Source organism: Asparagus officinalis, chromosome 5, assembly GCF_001876935.1.
Source record: "Asparagus officinalis chromosome 5, Aspof.V1, whole genome shotgun sequence".
In the NCBI taxonomy this organism is placed as follows: Eukaryota; Viridiplantae; Streptophyta; class Magnoliopsida; order Asparagales; family Asparagaceae; genus Asparagus; species Asparagus officinalis.
Genome location: NC_033798.1, coordinates 66,455,079 through 66,462,004, shown reverse-complemented (window position 1 = coordinate 66,462,004; position 6,926 = coordinate 66,455,079). Strand labels below are relative to the sequence as shown.

Sequence of the window (6,926 nt, the reverse complement as noted above, 5' to 3'; positions counted from 1 at the left end):
GAAGGATTCCTATTTGAAGATTAGATCGATAACATGGGTAAAACAAGCACATCGGGATTATCTCTTACGAAGACGATACATAATTTGAGCATCAATAACATGAAGATTGATGTTCCGAAGTTCGACGGCAAGATTAATTTCGGATTGTGGAGGTGTCAGGTGATGGACGCTTAGAATTTGGAGGAGACTCTTGAGTTACAGGAGAAACCTGCCGAGATGGAAGCTAAGGTTTGGAAGAAGATGAATAGTAGGGCGTGTGGAGTTATTCGGTCATGCTTGGCGTCGAATCTTATTTATGACGTGATGAACGAGACGTCGGCAAAGAAGATGTGGGAAACACTCAATGAAAAGTATCTTACTAAGAGCATTGAGAATCGGCTTCACTTGAAGAAGAGGTTTTACCAGTTCAAGATGAAGAGTGGAGTTTCTATTAGGGAGCATGTTAACAACTTCACAAAGCTACTTTTAGACATGGCCAATGTGGATATCATGTTTGAGGATGAAGACAAGGCGATGCTACTTTTGTGTTCGTTGCCCGAGGATGATTATAGTACTTTTGTCCTAACTATGATTAATGGAAGAACTACTGTTAGTTACAAAGAGGTGACCTCAGCGTTGGTAAATTATGAGTTGAGGTAGAGTGTTGATGAGCCCTCCGAAAAGGCATCGGGAGATGCATTAGTAGTTCATGGTCGTGGTTCAAATCAAAGCAGGAGGTCGCAGTCTAGAGATGCACATCGTGGGATTCATAGGAATCAGTGTGCCTTTTGTAAAGAGGATGGACATTGGAAAGCCGAATGTCCAAAGTTAGGTCGAGCCGAAAAGAATAAGGGGAAAGCTGTACAAGCTTCAGAGGTGAATGTTGTCAAAACTAGTGACAACAATTCAGATTCGGATTCTTCGGGATATTCGTTGTCTGCACTACCGACAGTTTGTGTTGCCAACTCTACAGAGTGGATGTTGGATTCGGGTGCTTCATACCACGTTTGCCCTAGGAGGGATTGATTCTCCAGCTTTCAGAAGTTGGAAAGAGAGGATGTTGTGCTCATGGGTAATGGACATGCATGCTCTATTGGTGGTATTGGTACCGTTCATATTCGGATGTATGACGGAGTGATTCAGGAGTTAGATGAAGTGAGGTTCGTTCCGCAGTTGTCGAAGAACATCATTTCACTGGGAGCTTTGGCGGCATCTGACTATAAAGTGACCTTGGTGGATGCACGTTTGAAGGTCACATTGGGGTCCATGATTATGATGAAGGGCGTCAGAAAGAGCAATTTGTATTATTTGCTCGAAAGCACGACGATTTATAGGGAGATGATGACTTCATCAGATTCGGCTAGACTGTGGCGTTATTTGATGCTGGGTTATTTGATTGGTAATGTCGTGTATAGGTTATTGAGGAGTGCTTTGACCTGCAGTTTGAAGTCCTGCGAACCCATTGGTATGAGCGAGAAGACCGAGGTGGAGTTTGGCACTTCTATCCATCATTCGAGGGGTCTTCTGAGGGGTGTTCATTCAGGCATTCGGGGGCCTTCCAATGGAGCATTATTGGGAGGTAATAGGTATGTGGTTTTCGCAGTTAGGGATTGCTCTAGGCATTAGTGGGTTGCAACCAAGTCCCGTTAGTGTGAAGTCCTAGAAGCCCGCAACAGATGGAGGAAGTGTGTTGGTAGAAAGATAACCCGATGTTCTGGTTATGGTAGGGGTTCTTTCTTGCGATTGTGCCAAGCTCACGACAATAGGAGACACTTCATTGGTGTGGAAACTTTGAGGCGACGTGATGAGATGGCAGATTTAGGGAGCTGTTCCTTTCTGGAGGAGGATCAGCGTTTGATGTTAAGCATTGACATTAGTGTGCGGGCTACGACATGTTTGGGCCATCTTATGTATGGGTTGCCGACTACTGCATGTAGAGATTTTGGATCTGATGGAACTGTTTCCGATTTTGGATTGCGTCGGATGTTTGGCTACCCAGCACTTGATCATATCATGGATGTGAGATTTGATCCGATAGCACATTTAGGATTCAGAGGCGTGTTTAATTATCAGGTATTGGCTTCTGACTTTGTTCTGAGCAGGTATGTCACGTTTGACTCTCGGCAGGTGGAGAGTGGTGATCAGATCTTTGGGACATCGCAGCGGGTGGAGAGTGATACTACTCCACGAGCTACTCCACGTTGGGTGGAAACTCCAGATCATACTGCATCATTTGAGATTCCAGCTGATGTGACACAGATTAGGAATCGTGTTAATTTGGATGCAGATGATAGGTTGATTGATTCGAGTGTAGCTGATAGATGTAGTCTGAATATGGCCATTGGTTCATCTCAGGTGGAGATGTTTGGATTGTTTCAGCTTGGGGCCATTGGAGGTGCTATCAACCGTAGACTTGATCGTGACATTGGAGAAGGGTTGGGAACTCTTCTATTGGATTGAGGTCGTTAGCGGCCATTTGGGTGAACTACGTTCGGCTTGATTCCTTGGGCAAGAGGATACGTAGGCAGTCTTTTCGTTGCAGCCGATTTGGTGAGCGACATCGACATTTGGGGTGAGTGTTCGCACTCCCATTTGGGTCTCAGCAAGTGAGGCGTTTGGTGTAGTCGGTGTAGGCTCAGTTTGATTTGGTGAGTAGACACTATTTGGTTTGGGTTGAGTGTTCACACTCCCGTTTGGGTCTCGACCTGTTGTGGATGGAGTTCATTATCATGAGTTCGTTGCCATGACGTACTGGACGCAACAAGTGAGACATTTGGTTTGGTTGGTGTCGGCTCAGTTTTGGGAAAACTTTACCGAGGTGGAGAATTGTGAACACGTGAAGGGTTTAGAGTTGGGCAGAGGGAAAAGTGTAAGGCTGCAGGTACGAAAGTGCAAGGAGAGGTCTCTTTTTCGGCTGTGATTTGTTTTTTTTCGGTAGAAGTGCAAGTACGATGCAAAGAGGAAAAGTTGCAGAGGGCTTTGCTCTTTGGCTTGGTGAAAAATGCACAGAGGTTTTGTTTGTGCGGCTACAGAGAGCAAGTGTGCAGTCTTTTTGTTTTATTTGTAGAGAGATATTGTGAGGGATTTGAGAGTTTGTTTGAGGGTTTAGATTGTGAGTGATTGTAAACCCTAGTTGTATTCTCTCCCTCTATTAGTAGATCTCCCCACTCCTTGCCCCGTGGACGTAGGCAGTTTGCCGAACCACGTAAAAAATTTGTGTTCTTGCCATGATTTGTAATAACTTGTAGGTTTCCTCAATGCGCAGTCCTAGAGCTGACGAGAGGAAGAGCTGATATCTTACTTTGATGAGATATCTGGCTTTTGGTTCTTGTTTCCTTTGAGAAACGAGAATTTCATTGTGATCTAATCTCTTGTTGTGCACCTTGCGCACCGGAGGTGCTGCCGAAATTTTCGCTGTGCACAACAGAATAATTATATGAATTCAAATTCCTATTTTGACAAGGATAAACAATTTATATTCCTACTTAGACTCTTATTGAGCTTTAGAACATGTGAACTTTTATTCTAACTAGAACTTCTATTCCGTGGACAACAAGGACTTGAGGTCTCCAAGGCTATATATGTACAGTCTTTCAAGCCAATTACGATCTTCAATCTACATAGCACCAATCAAAAAGAAAGAGTTCTTTTGTGAAGCCTATTTGATATTTTTCTCTTTTGTTCTTTTAGTTGAGAGATTATATTAGTCTTTTAGGGTGCGATTTAGGATTGAGTGATTGAGAGATCTTCACATTGTATTCTTCACAATTTAGTAAAGTTATTCTCCTTCTTCGCTTGTGGATATAGGCTACAAGTCAAACGACGTATATCTTTGTGTTTGTGTGTTCTCGATGTTTTTCGTGCTCTCGTGTGATTGATATTAATTTATATTAGGAATTTGTCATAACAGTTTAGTTGTTGTTGATGTTGTTAAGCTCAATTATTTATCATGTGATTACATTGCTTGCGCGTAATGTATTCTTCTACTTTGCTTAGATGTGATGTATTCCTCTAACCAGACCGACGCGGCTACGAGACTTGTGATGTGTACGCAACAATTATGAATCTATTTTAGCTCTGTGAAGTATCGGTCGCTTTCAATTCGTCACATCAACATTTTTTTAATGAGAAAAATTATCCATATGTACAATATATAAACATGTTCATTATTTATTCTCTCAAATACAATATCAAATTTGATTTACATAATAATTAAGCGAAATCAAGTAATACTAATACTCGTTTAATATAGAATTTGATTCACCCAATTAGAGGGAGGGAGGGAGGGATGGAGGGGGGAGAGGGAGATATATTCGTGCATGTGCATATGCCCAAATAATTATATACATTCCTTCACAAAATTTTCACTCGTAAAGTTAGTAAGTACTAATTTAAGTTACCTTTAAATTAGTAATCACACGAATTCAGATAGTCAAGAGTATCAATTTTCATCCTCTAACTCAATTTATTCAATTCAAATCAAATCAAATATCAATGTGTTTCATTTAGTATTCACAGAAAATTGGTCAGATTAGAAGAAGCATTTGAATTTAGAAGCAACTTTTAAGTTTCACATTTGGAGTTGGATTTGAATATTATACTAAATTCAAATACAAAAACCTTATTAGCGATTCAGTTTGGTTTGGCTTCGATCCTAATTATCATCATGCATCAAAAGAGAACATACTCTAAAGAGCCCCTATGGTTTTGCCTTTTTTTAAAAAAAAAAAACTAGGAATCCCCAAGTTTTCTATTTTTGATAAGGAAGCTGCTAACATTTTTCTCTCTCTTCTAAAAATTTCCTAACTTTACTTTTTTGACAAAAAACCCCCCAAGTTTTATTCCTCTCTTTTAAGAAGACCCGAAGTTTTCATGTTAGTTTAGAGGATTCATTGTCAAAAAGAAGAAAAAAGGGGAGAAAAAGATAAAGAAAAGAAAGATGGGGACCCCTTAGAAAAGAGGGGCAATACTTAAGGGCTTAATTAATCCCAAAAAGAAAATTATGGACTTCTTAGAAGAGATGAGTAAAACTTAGGGGCTTCTTTGTTAACATCAGAAAGTTGGTAACTTATTAGAAAAGAAGGGTAGAACTTAAGAGCTTTTTACTGAATCTATATACTGACTTCTAGCATATTAATCGTCATAATCCTTGTGGACTTGTTAATATTATACTTCTCTTAATACTTCAGCCCTACCTGCAATTTATAGTTCACGTGCGGAATCAGTACACACTTGCGAAACAGTCTGAAACACATTAATAAATCCGAAGTATTAATACCTCTACACCTATGTTACTCTCAATTACCTAATTAAGAAATATTTTCTCACGTAACTAAAAAGAGTTATTATCATCCGAAGTATTAGTTATTATCATCCGAAGTGCTATTTACGTTATCAATTTCTCAAAAACTATCATCATAAAGCTATTGGAAGTTTCGCACAGAAATATCATAAAATATTTTTACAAGAGGAAATTACCGATAATATTTTCACTAAACTATTGCGATTGACAAATATTAGTGTAATCTGAGTCGTAATATGGACAGGGCATGCTTTACTCTATCAATCAATCCTTCCGTTTAGAAAATTTACCCTTCAGTGCAGTAACAGTAAATTTTCTGATAGTATATTAAACTTAAAAAGCGTATGATGTTTTTTATGATAAAATTTGTTTATGGTGCAATGCAGAATCTGTAATAGTTAACGGCGGCATTATTCGATTTTACTCTTTCATTTTTATCTTCGCATAACTCATTTGTCCACAGCTTCTTTGGGTGGGCTATGTATAAAGTTCGCATCATCTATGCACCAAAACGCCAAAATGTCTTGCTACATGGGCCAAACTGTGAGCTTGACACATGGGCCGGTCTCACTTTATACAGATCAACAAAAAATCCAGGTCGTGAACCCATTAACCCGATAACGACTAGTCTTCCTTTCTTTCCCTTCTTCTTGCCCTTCCCCGATTCTTTTCGACGCCATTTAAAACCCTAATTCAGAATCTAACGTAGCAGCAAATCTCCGTAAGTTTTCGCAAATTAAACCCTAATCTGTATTTTTTTTTCCTTGCATTATTCTAACTTTTTATGCACTATTCCCCCTTTTTCGCTTATCTGAGTGTCAATTTCTGCTGCTTTCGAGTTCTAAATTTAGGAGAAGGAAGATAGCTCATTTCTTATTATACCGTCAAATTTAAAAAGGAAACTGTAAATTTGAGAGGGAGCCAGTTGAAATTTTAGCTACCCATGCCCTGAAAAAAAAGAAAAAAAAAGGGATTGGATCGGTAAATTTTCGTTGGATTGGGTTCTTCATTCTTGTAGCTGTGCGTAGTTGAAGTTCATGCAAACCCTTTTGGTTTTTAAATTCACAATATGGCTGAAAATAATTTTGCATAGGTTTCTCTGATATGTCTATTAGTGAGACCTCTTGCAGGTTTTTTGCGAGTATAACACGTTGTTTATTGCTACAATATCGAACCGTTTTGCATGTGTCTATACGCATTCTATTCCTTTGCAGATGGGCACTTGATTATGCCATGTATCTTGTTTCCGTAGGAAACTAAGTAACAGTGCTTGCTGTCTCTGTTGTATCCTTCTTCCATTCTTTTCACTTGTGTACAGCTACTAAGCAAACAAAATATCTTCTGACATTTTGGGGTCAAATAAGATGGTATGTCATGTAGACTGGTGAATCAAAAATGAATGTTATAGTCTCCAGCTGTAGGGAGCCGCAAGGCAGTTTCTTTCAGAGAGCTACCAAAAACTCAAAGTTTAATGACACCTTTGATTGCACTGGATATTTTTGACAATTAAGATTCTTTATGCTTAGCTTCTTTTGTTGGTGTAGTATATGCTTCACGTAGCAAAGGCTTAAAGGGCCTGCTGAAGTCACCTTTTTCTTCATTGGTAATATATGTTGATGCTTTTGCCTCTTATTTTAGCACACAT

At 39.2% G+C, this 6,926-nt stretch overlaps 1 protein-coding gene across 4 annotated transcripts in view; it reads left to right on the top strand.

The window, feature by feature from the left end:
* Positions 5,872-6,926, top strand: part of LOC109843698 — a 3,005-nt gene continuing 1,950 nt past the window's right edge. For 2 of the 4 annotated variants that reach the window (XR_002247763.1, XR_002247762.1), the window contains exon 1: positions 5,872-6,002. The gene's annotated coding sequence lies outside the window, so the exon portion shown is untranslated. The remainder of the gene's footprint in view (positions 6,003-6,926) is intronic. The other 2 variants (XM_020412652.1, XM_020412651.1) reach the window with 2 other exon arrangements.